The sequence below is a fragment of the Mercenaria mercenaria genome, chromosome 5 (assembly GCF_021730395.1).
Source record: "Mercenaria mercenaria strain notata chromosome 5, MADL_Memer_1, whole genome shotgun sequence".
NCBI classification, from domain to species: Eukaryota; Metazoa; Mollusca; class Bivalvia; order Venerida; family Veneridae; genus Mercenaria; species Mercenaria mercenaria.
Genome location: NC_069365.1, coordinates 95,650,589 through 95,662,953, shown reverse-complemented (window position 1 = coordinate 95,662,953; position 12,365 = coordinate 95,650,589).

The following is a 12,365-nucleotide window of genomic DNA, read 5'->3' as shown; positions in this document are numbered from 1 at the left end:
AGTATAACATGTCTACTTACCAGAAATGAAAAAATATTGAGATGTTATGTTGAATATAAGAAAATTAATTTGTTCAGAAAAACAACACCGTCTGAAAATGCTTCCATGAAAATGTTAATCGAGCAAGTACGCGTAGGTAGACATTTAAATAAAAAAAAATATACTAAAACATGGAAATGCGCTGTGACAGTTGGTTAGATCTTTTCTCAATATAATCTGCAATCAAACTAAACCAAAAGTGTAACTGTCACATCATATTTCACTTGTTTCTGTTATATTTTATCAACAGCATGGAACTATTTCTTGGACTACTTCACATGTAACACTATGTAGTCACTTCCGGTTTGGTATAATCAGTCCTATATCTGTGTTGTAACTTGGTTTTTAATCTATACCTGTGCTGTTACTTGATTGTTAATCTATACCTGTGCTGTAACTTGGTTAATCTATACCTGTGCTGTAACTTGATTGTTAATCTATACCTGTGCTGTAACATGGTTAATCTATACCTGTGCTGTAACTTGATTGTTACTGTAACTTGTGCTGTAACTTGATTGTTAATCTATACCTGTGCTGTAACTTGGTTAAGATATACCTGTGCTGTAACTTGATTGTTACTGTAACTTGTGCTGTAACTTGATTGTTAATCTATACCTGTGCTGTAACTTGATTGTTAATCTATACCTGTGCTGTAACTTGGTTAAAATATACCTGTGCTGTAACTTGATTGTTAATCTATACATGTGCTGTAACTTGGTTAATCTATACCTGTGTTGTAACTTGATTGTTAATCTATACCTTTGCTGTAACTTGATTGTTAAGCTATACCTGTGCTTTAATTTGATTGTCAATCTATACCTGTGCTGTAACTTGATTGTTAATCTATACGTGTGCTGTGATTACATAAATACATAAACTTTGTCTAAAAAATGGCCTGTATTTCACAAGTAAATAGTGAACAGGCACGAACAAAACTCGTATTGTACCTTTTGGATTTTATGTTGCCGGACTACTTTCAATTAGTATACATGACATGACACTGTTCTATAGACAAAACATGCAAAAACTACACTCAGTTCTATTTTAATATTAATACGAGGGGTGTTCAAATATGAATGCAACTAGGCCAACTTTCAGAAGTGCTTAACAAACAATGCCAAAATAATTACGTCAATCCTTCAAAATACTCACCACCATGTGATATACAAAGTTTCGGTCCAAGTTTTAAAGGCGTTTTCATAATCTCTTCGAGGTATACTGTTCAGACACTGGAAAATAGCCGAACCGAGATTTTTGCGCGTTTGATATTTTCTTCCAGCAAGGTTATTTTGAGCCTCGGAAATAGGAAAAAAATGTCACAAGGGGCAAGATCTGGCGAATAAGGAGGATGAGGAAGCTCGACAACCTTTTCCTATTTCAGATATTCGCGTACAATGGCCGCTTTGTGTGACGAAGCAAAGTCATGTAATAATCTGACACCACGCAGACCAGTTGCTGCCCGACGGTTTGCGAAATATTTCTTTAATTTATGAAGGACCTTGCCTTTGTAAAACTTGGCATTTACACATTTACCCTTTCGTACGGCAATTTGAATAGCACGACCTTGATTTGTATTGAAAATTACATACATTACCTTTTTGATGCTCATGGTGCGTTTTGCTAAACAAGGTCTTTGGCTTCCTTTGGTTGCCCATATTTTGATCGTATCTTTCGCTTAGGCTCATAAAGATCGATTGTTGTATTTAGGGAACCGTTTCAACCATTGTTTGGCGATTCTTACCCGATTAATATTTTGTAAGGAGATGGGGTATCAATGTGGCACTTATCCTTCTCATTTTTAAATCATGTCTAAGAATTGTATGAGCAGCTCCTACTTAGAAACCAACGCACTTAGATATATGCCTTGTTGTAAATCTTGCATCGGTAGCAATGAAACCTTTACTTTTTCAACTATTTTAGGCGAAGTTGCAGTTTTCGGGCGGCGTGTATGAGGCGCATCTTTTACTGAATCTACACCACTTTTAAATTTCTTACACCACCGTGTGACAGATGAGAAAGAATGTTCATTGTTCCCATAAACACGACATATTTCATTAAATGTGTCTTTCGCTTGTATATCAAGAATACAGCGTTTCTTGATATAGGACCGTGTTTGTCATTGAAAGGAGACCTTTTCCCAACCATTTTAGCTTTAGTGTACATTTAGAGTAGATAGTTTTAATCGAGATATTGTCAAAGCTAGACTGAACGGATTTAAACATGTATTGTATCAATGGAGAGCTTACACAACCCTCTATGCGATACATGTACCTATTTCGTGCAAATCGTGTTTAAAAGCGAGATATTGACCTAGTTGCATTCATATTTGAACACCCCTCGTAAACTGTTCAAATATTGCAGGTTTCGTTCGATAACAAAACGACAGACCAAAAGGTTGAGGCATATAATAAACGGGTCATTATAACAGTAGCTAGATCTGGGATTTTGTATTCAGCTTTAGTGGATTTTGCCAGGTTTGATAACACGAGGCGCGCAAAATTCACTTGAGCCGAATACAGCATCCCAGTTCAAGCTACTATTACAATAACTCTATTGTATTTAATGCTACAAAATATGTTGAAATTAAACTAGGGAACTGCATACTTAATATGGGGGGTATGTAATATCAGAGAACACTGTTTATAAGCGAATACGTAAATGGTCAGGCAGTCCCTTAAGACAGGATTCGTCCTAGCAGGCCCAAAACAGCAGTGACGTCAAAGTATTGCTGCTGTCAGACGTCAGGTTAATGAAGCTGCCAGATACATGGTGTCTGAAAGAGCGACGTTTTCGGGAATGTAAAAGGGGAGAACTCATGAGATTGTCACAAAGCACTTGAGTTTAAGAAAGGTTTGTGCCTGATGGGTGCCTTACATGCTAACGGAGGAGTAAAAAGTCAATAGGATGAAACGTGCTGATAGAACGCTGTAAAGGTTCTTAAATTTAAATGATCGCACAATGTCACAGCTTCTAACAGGAGATGAGACCTGGATATTCGTTTATGAGCCAAAGCGTCGCGTTGACAGCAAACAGTGGCTGCGAAGAGGTGACCGTAAAAAGAAGAAAGAGTGTCATAAAGATTTTGTTTGTTTTCCATCTTCTTTAAAAGTGGCCAATCACATTTGAGCGACATTTTATAACATTTTTCAATTTCCATATATTCTGTTAGAGATTTATCAAAGGAACAAACATACCCATAACACAGAGTTAGATCCCTATTGAAGATGTATATTTTATTACTTTAAATGAAAATTTGTAATTACCTCCCTTTAATATGAAAGTATTTAAAAAGTGATTTATTTCTTTTGATTTCAATATACTTTCTAGATTTATATTAGCATTTGATAAATTTTAAGATATTTCAACTACCTGAAACAAAAGGCAAGTTCAAATACAGCATGTAGATTTGAAATTCATCTATTTTCAATCTATCTTGTTTACGCATCCCCTCGTCGATATATGACCATTTTGTGTCGATTCGCCGTACAACGCGACCCACAAACTCACTGTTTACGCAACCGAGACAGAAAAAGGGAGGTAATCACATTTTTATAAACTTGCCTTTCTAATTAATTGTGGCAAAATATGTACTTTAAAATGCAAATATTTAGCAATTTTAAAACAGTAGAGCTTATATTTATACTATATTTAGGCAAAGTATGTTTCTTTAATTTATACTTTTGCTAAAATATAGCTATCTTGGTTGGGCAATCAGGATAGGAAAATCAAATTTTAAAACTACTTACACAATAAATCTGACTACATGTAGTATTAAGTACTCAGTGAACACAGATAAGCGTAAATGATCAACTGTTCAAGTTTTGAAGAAGTCTATTAGTTTACCAAAATCTGATTAACCACCTTTAACTCAAAGGTTGTTGTACCAATTCCCACTCCGTCAGGAAAGTCAGTCACTGGAAAGCGGACGCTCTATAACCTAACTGCCGAGGCAATAAGAGTTTTAAACACGTATCGAGGGAGGATAAATGCACATTTGGAATATGCATAAGCACCTTGCGTGGACACATGTACACGCAATTCTTAATTCTTGTTAAGTAAGAAGAATGTAAAAGGGCACTCCAGGAAACACTGAAATAACAAATGCGACTTTCTCTTGTAGACCCCTTAACTCATAAAAGATACAGAACACAAAGGTGCAACAAAGACCTATACACATTACTAGATATGCGGAGAACCCATGCATTGTTACAGGTTAACAAAATAATTATTTGTTTTGTCTTGGTTAAGCACCGTTCATCCAACAGTATTTAGCCATGTAGCAGTGGGCTGTAAACAAATATTGTCTCAACGGAATGTGATGTCTATATTTAACATATTAAGTATAAGTCTTAAACAAATTTCAATTTCAAATATTGATTCAGTTACAGAGCAATATTTGACCAACAAATGTCGCCATCAAACATTACCCGCGGTAATAAAATGTTCGGATTTTACATCTTATATTTGGACAACACGAAGCTGATATGCTGATAAAAATGACCTGAAAAACTACCACCACAATACACCATACCAGTTAAAGCAGAGTGGCGTCTAGCAACAAATCCGCTCACTCAATGAAATTTTGTTTCAATGCTGCTTTATATCCAACCTGACATGTACAAAATTTACCGATTTAGAGTATATGTATATATTATTATGTAATTTAATTTAATTTATTATTATTTATATACATGAATTATACTTAAATGGAAAAAAATTGATATGTGTTTTATGACCTTGTTTCCTTCCAAATACATTAATTAGTGTGAGGCGTTTTGAATTTGTAGAGAATCTTTATTAAAAAAAAAACAATTGCTACAGAATGCTTTAAGTACTGGAGATATCAAAGACAATCAGAGACACCCACTGAATGATTAATAAATTTTCCCTGTTTCCGGACTAGAATATGGAATTTGGTCTCATAAATTTGGGCTACATTTATGTTTATACTCGATTTATCCTTGAAATGAAATGAAATGTAGTCTTGTTTAGAAAATTGCTTCTAGTACTATAAATTATATCCTTCTAAGTTACAGAAGGGAATTTTATAATTTATTTTAAACACCTAATCATCTGGGTTTTTTTTCTTTTGAAATTGAATGTAGGATATTTCCCTTGCCGATCTTGCAAGACATCAAAATTACTTCATAGTGGTCGCCTGGCGTCTGCTTGAAGGAACGCAGGATGCCATATTTCGAATCAGTGTATTTAATATGTGGTTTGGGGAGTTGCTATAAGTATTTTGAAGTGTAGCACGGTAGCATTTATTTGATTAAGAAAATAGAAAAAGAAATGAAAACGAACCAAACATAATTAATTACGTTATTTGTCATGAATTATTAGTCAGGCGTCATGGTTATAATATGGCGCAGATGTATGTTAGTACTTTTGGATGTACTGAAAATACTTCTAGCCGGGACTGTCCAATCTCCTTCCCTTGAACAATGATACTAATCCCATCACCAGGAAATATAACAACACCGTGTCAAAGTACGAGAAAAGTACCATCATACCGCACTTTAAGGTTGTGTTAGTTAATAAAATCTATGAGAAGCTTAGACTACAACCTAGCAATAAAAGCACTATTTTAGATTTGGTCTGTTCGTGAATGGTTATGCAACATCTCTCACGTAATATAGAACCGGCTTCAGTGAAATTTTGCTATACATAAAATTGAATGGTCTTAACGATTCCAAACGACTATATGAGAAAATTAAAATGAGTAGATAAGATTGGAATCGTTATACTAAAATCGCTGGTAATATTTATTGATCCTATCTCAACCTTATTCAGTCATGCAAAATAATTTCATGTCTCGGTCTTACATGAGTAATAGACGAATCAGTATCGGAACTGTCTTTTTGGAATTTAAAAATTCCATTTGTGTCCTATTAAAATGTACGCCCGAAAATAGCTCTAAATACGAGAGCATGAAATGATGTACAATGATCGCAGATTTAATACAGAGTAGAGAAAAAATATACATGAACATAATTTCCGATTCTCTAATGCCTAAATATGTTGTTGTGCTAAAATAGGTTTAGAAAAATAACACCATCCAAAAGGGCCTTGATAATAAAAACTCTAAACCATTCTGGAAATATGTCAAATCTAAGAAACAGGAAAATATTGGTGTTTCCCCACTGAAAAATAGTGGTAACCTTATTACTGACTCTAAAAGCAAAGCAAATATTCTAGTGGAACAGTTCCAGTCAGTTTTCTGTAAAATAACGGGAACAGCAGATGAAAGTAAACTAAAATATGGTAAAAATGTCATACCATCCATCCCAGTATTGAAAATTACTGAAAAAGGAGTTTTGAAATTACTTTTAGACTTGAAAATATCTAAAGCTATGGGACCAGACCAAATACCTAATATTGTGTTGAAAACTTGTGCTCAAGAACTTGCACCTGCAATAACCAAAATTTTTCAGTTTTCTGTGGACAGTGGATCACTACCGACAGACTGGAGAAATGCCAACATTAGCCCAGTATTCAAAAAAGGGGACAGACACCTTGCAGAAAATTACCGTCCTGTGAGCCTAACAACTGTTAAAACGTTAGAACATGTTATATGTGGTCACTTACTAAGGCACTTTGAAAACCATTCAATACTCACAGATAGAAGTCATGGTTTCAGGTCAGGATACTCAACAGAAACTCAGTTATTAGTAACTATGAATGACTTATTAGTATCTTATGATAAAAAATGCCAAGTGGATATAGCAATATTAGATTTTTCTAAGGCTTTCGATACTGTTCCACACGATAAATTATTACAAAAACTAGAAAATTACGGTGTCCGTGGAAATTTACTACATTGGCTACAATCCTTTCTGAAAGATAGAGTTATACGTTGTCGTAGAAGGTGAACACTCGGTTAGTGTAGATGTTGATTCCGGAGTTTCCCAAGGTACAGTCCTCGGCCCCTTATGTTTTTATGTCACATAAACGACCTTCCAGAACTGTTAAATCTACAGTACGCCTGTTTGCTGATGATTGTTTATTATACAGACCCATCCGTTCACATAATGACCATCTTCTTCAACAGAATGATCTACACGCACTAGAAAAATGGGCGAACTTATGGGGCATGAAATTTAATGCCAAGAAGTGTTATATTTTTAAGTGTCCGCCAGAAGTCAAATTTCATCTACGAGCTAGATAAAACCATCTTACAACAAGTGGACTCAAATCCCTACCTTGGATTAACTATATCAAAGGATCTTACATGGGAAACACATATCACCAATATTGGTAAAAAGCAAATTCAACTTTGGGATTTTTAAAACGGAACCTTAGGAATTGTTCCCAAGACTGTAGGAAACTTGCATATATTTCACTTGTCCGGTCTACACTTGAGTATGGGTCAATTATCTGGGATCCATACTATGTTAAGGATATTAACTCCCTGGAGAAAACTCAACGCCACGCAGCAAGGTTCATTTTAAAAGACTACCACTCCAGAGAAGATGGGTGTGTTACTGACATGTTACAAAGACTCAACCTGGACAGCTTGCAGGAAAGAAGACAACAGGCAAGACTAATTTTTATCTATAAAATCATCAGGGGTATGGTGCCGGCAATCAACAAGACCAGTTATTTAACACCAGTACTTAATAAAAGACGTATACATCCTAAAATTATAAGTGACAGCATCAGCTCAAACATCGTTGAAAAATTCTGCTTTAATCACTCAAACTGTTTCAAAGTAAATAACGCCAACTCAGATCAATATAGACATTCTTTTTTTATTAAGGCAGTGCAGGACTGGAATAAACTGAAAGACAATACCGCGTGCGCAGAAACAGTAGAGAGCTTTAAAACAGCTCTAACACATCGTTACTGAACGACCCCACTCACCCCGACGCCTTATACCAGAAGTGGTCCTGCGTCGTATACCCTACAGATACAGATACAGAAAAATGATAGAATATATTCATATGACTTATATAAAGTTTCGAGAAAGCTTGTGTATATATTGCTTTAAAGATGCTTTTTTTAAAAAAATCAAGTGTGGAATTAATTGTAAAGGTGGTTTTTATGTTTTCTCTCTATTGAGAAATATATGATTTATGTACTGAAAGTAATTACCGCTATATCTCTTTGGCACATCGTAAAGCCAACTGGCTCCATTCGAATGTTTCAATTTTCTTCCGATGATTGATACTGTCGTCAGACATGATTAAATATCGGGTCAATTTACACTTTCCAGCCAAATACGCCAGTCGCTTAGGCGTATATAACGATAACCTAAAGGAAAAGAAATTAAATCCAGATAATTCTGCAAGGCAACACTAAGGGTGGTAATTCTGTGTAAAATGGTTCAGGACGTTCAAAAGCTCTATATCGCTAAAGTCTAGCATTTATGAACTATGAACAGTTGACGTATAATTGAATATACTGTTAACTTATTTTGAGAGTTTGAGAATTCCTTTATTGGCATCTAATCGGGGCCAGAAAGGGCTGAAGTCGCACGAATTCCACATAATTTCTTAGTTCGTGCGTGCATGCGTGTGTGCAAGCGTGTGTATGGTTATATAAAATGTATAATATGTTTGTGTACCTTTTTTTTTAGATATTTGCAAATTGTTTAAGAGATCCACAAATTTGAAACTAATTTTATGACAAACTTTGGACTTAATTGGACTTCGATATTTTATAGAAGTTTAATATTGGAGACTAGTTATAATGTATGGCACACGTATTTTCTTTTGTAACTACATATTCAGTACATTATTACGTTGATTTGTACGAATGGTGAAACTATTTTAATTACATGAAAGATACAAAGAAAGTATGGATAATACACGTTTTAGTGTATTAACGTCTGGAATGTCTTTGTCGAGGTCATAAACATATCCCACGAGCTTCCGTAGCCTTCAGTAACATTAAACAAACGTATATTGTCGCTATTCTCGCATAAAAACATTTCACGACGACAAAATGCATTGTTTTCATATGTGATGACTTTACGATTCCGATACATTTTTTAATTACCATTCTGTTGTTCTTGGAAACGGTAAATATCCATAAACCAAGGCACAGAGACCAACAAAAACCAACAACACTACTAAAAGCACGTACTGAAGATATTTTAAGCGATTTTTTTATCTCCCGTTACAAACATGACATTACCAATAATTTTACATATAAGTTAAAAATTTGATAACAGGAGCACAATGTCAAAAATAATTACTTTACATTCGAGTTATTATAAATACGAATACATTTCGAGTACGGATGAATACGAACATAGTGATAAACTTTCAAACGTTTTATATAAATTCTTCGAGAAAATAGATAAAACATACCGACTAATACTCACCAAAACCATTAATATTACTCTTAAAAACAAACAATCGCACAAGTTAACATTCACGTTATCAACAAAAACTGAATCGACGCCGACTTCCGAACGGGAAGTAAACAACTGAAGAAGCGAGTAGAACATTGTTGGGGGCAGTGCAATTGGCATTGGCAACTGATACAGCAAAACATTCTGTCGAATAGATTGCAAGTTTTATGTCACAAGAAGAGGCTATTGTGAAAGAAACAAGATGCAGTTACCAGATGTCAATCTGCGCAGAAATACATGAACGTCCCTGGAAAAGCATTTCAAAAATACAAATCATGTATTACCAGCACATGAATTGCCCTTTCTTCCCACGATTTTTCTCACGTTAATCCATGGGCGAATCCAGTGAATAAAGTAGTTTTATGCAAGAATGGGGATTGGCTAGAAAAATGGATGCGGTGAAAGAAGAAGGTGAAAAACATGGATGAATATTCAACAGGAAAAGCCACGCTTCAGAGACGTAACCTCTGCAGACCACAAGCCATAGCATTGTAAGCATAGACGCGAACAAGACCCTCACATGCACATATAAACCCGTGCACACACGAGCATGGACAATGCAGAGCAAACACAGTTGGGGCACCCTTACGGACATGCCGTTGACTAAAACACAAGTTGGAGCTTCAGCCAGTACAGCCAGTACTAAACCTTAATTATATCTTTTAAAAAAAGGAAGAGGGAGTAAAACAGGGGATCTTGGGTGGGGAGGGAGGTTAAAGAAAATAACACCACCAATATACAAGACAACATTTATAACTTATTATAAGAAACGGACAAAAAGCAAGGTAACACAACACAAGTCTGATTGTTTTTGATGTTTAGTCACACAGTAGAGCATTTTGTATATAACTTTCGTAAATCATTTTGTAACTTCTTAAGCGTAATTTTAACAAGCTTCACATCTAAAAAGCATCTAAAACCTAACTTAATATTCTACATTGTCTCTCGATATTTTACTATCTACGAGACCCATTTCCTAAGTCTCTGCCTCTAACTCCCTGTAAACACCCGGATTGTCCAAGACTCTTTCTGAATATACTAAATATCTAAAATAATATAGATCTACAACCATACCCTAACATCCATCAGTTACATGCATTTTCTGCCATATTGACGCGAAAAGTGTTTTGGTATAAACTAGTGCAAACGTGCTAATGTACTTACTGACCTTATATAACAACTCAAACAAGTGAAATAATCTTTTGCCTTGGATCGGTCAGTAATCTATGCACAAGAAAATTGGGGTGGGGGTTTGGGCGTGGGATTTGAACCCGGCATGCAAACTTCACATTTGCCCTATTTTCAAATAGTTAGACACATAGTGTAAAAAACATAAATTGTATACATAATATAAAGTTACAAATGATATGAGTTCTCAAACTAAACCCGACACTACCGTATATTATCAATTATCACATTCTCTGTCGAATATTGCACAAAAAATAAAGTTATAGCAAAACAAGGAGTCCTACTTTACTACAAGATGCATGTCTTCATCCCATATAACACACGAACGAACAAACAGATGCCGAATTGTTGGTGACAAAACATTTTATAGGCGAGCTTTCCTGATTAGGGCTATATGTTAGCTTTCTGCTGTATAGAGAATTTCCTTATCCAAATTCATTAATTCTTTCGTTGCTATCTGCTGAGTTTCTAGGGTCAGTTACGTGAAATGGACTGTTTTCGCAAGCATTCGTAAAAACAAAAATAAACAAATGTTTTTATCAGTCTGGTCATACTTTTTGACCCAGGTCCGATACTAATATCTGTGATATGGAACTTTCGAAATAATTCTAAATATCGACCTACAGAAAACAAAGCGATTGGACCATGTGCATCTTTATACTTTGCATCTTGAAAGATAATTTCAAATATAAAGAAATTAAATTCGGAACATATACTCGTGATATCCTTTTAAATCTAAAAAATGAATACCAATCTCGAAGGTGAAGGGAGCACACCGTATTTAGCATTCACTGTATATGGAGCTTGCAGATTATAGCCCTTGGGTCTGATGTTCACTGTATATGGAGCTTGCAGATTATAGCCCTTGGGTCTGATGTTCACTGTATATGGAGCTTGCAGATTATAGCCCTTGGGTCTGATGTTCACTGTATATGGAGCTTGCAGATTATCGCCCTTGGGTCTGATGTTCACTGTATATGGAGCTTGCAGATTATCGCCCTTGGGTCTGATGTTCACTGTATATGGAGCTTGCAGATTATAGCCCTTGGGTCTGATGTTCACTGTTTATGGAGCTTGCAGGTTATAGCCCTTGGGTCTGATGTTCACTGTATGTGGAGCTTGCAGATTATCGCCCTTGGGTCTAATGTTCACATTCATACTGAACTGACTATGCATTTTTACATATTTGCAATAATGCTATTTCTTAACATTTAGGTAATTGAAAACCGGCAGTATTGTACAGTATTCATTATATAGATTAAATTGTCTACCAAGCATGACACTTAGTGCTGTTTTCCGTCTAGGATTCTCCCCGAGACTTCGTAGGGAAAATATCATGAAAAGAAATAGCTTAATAGTGGCTTTTCATAGATTTAGGGACATGAAATATGCCATTTTTAAATAAAAGAATTTAATTGTTTACAGTTTTAAATCAAAGCCTTATATCAGATCGTTTTGAATTTTCTGGTTTGTTCATGGAGTATATTCATTTTGACTATTATATTAAATTCCGCCTAAGCCAGCACTAGGGGGCGTGAGGTGTGTTTTTTCTTTTCATCACCTATCATGAACAGACTCAATCAAACCGTGCCTGTTAAAGGATCTTGTACGTTTTGTTTGGAGCTGTCTGTTACACACACTATATTAACTGTACAAACTTCACAAAAGTAATTGCTTCTAAAGGCCGCACTGCAGTCTAATTTTGAAATAACTTTCTGCGTGTAATGCCAGATTCTATATACTGCGTGTAATGACTTTCTGCATGTAATAACTTCTAAAT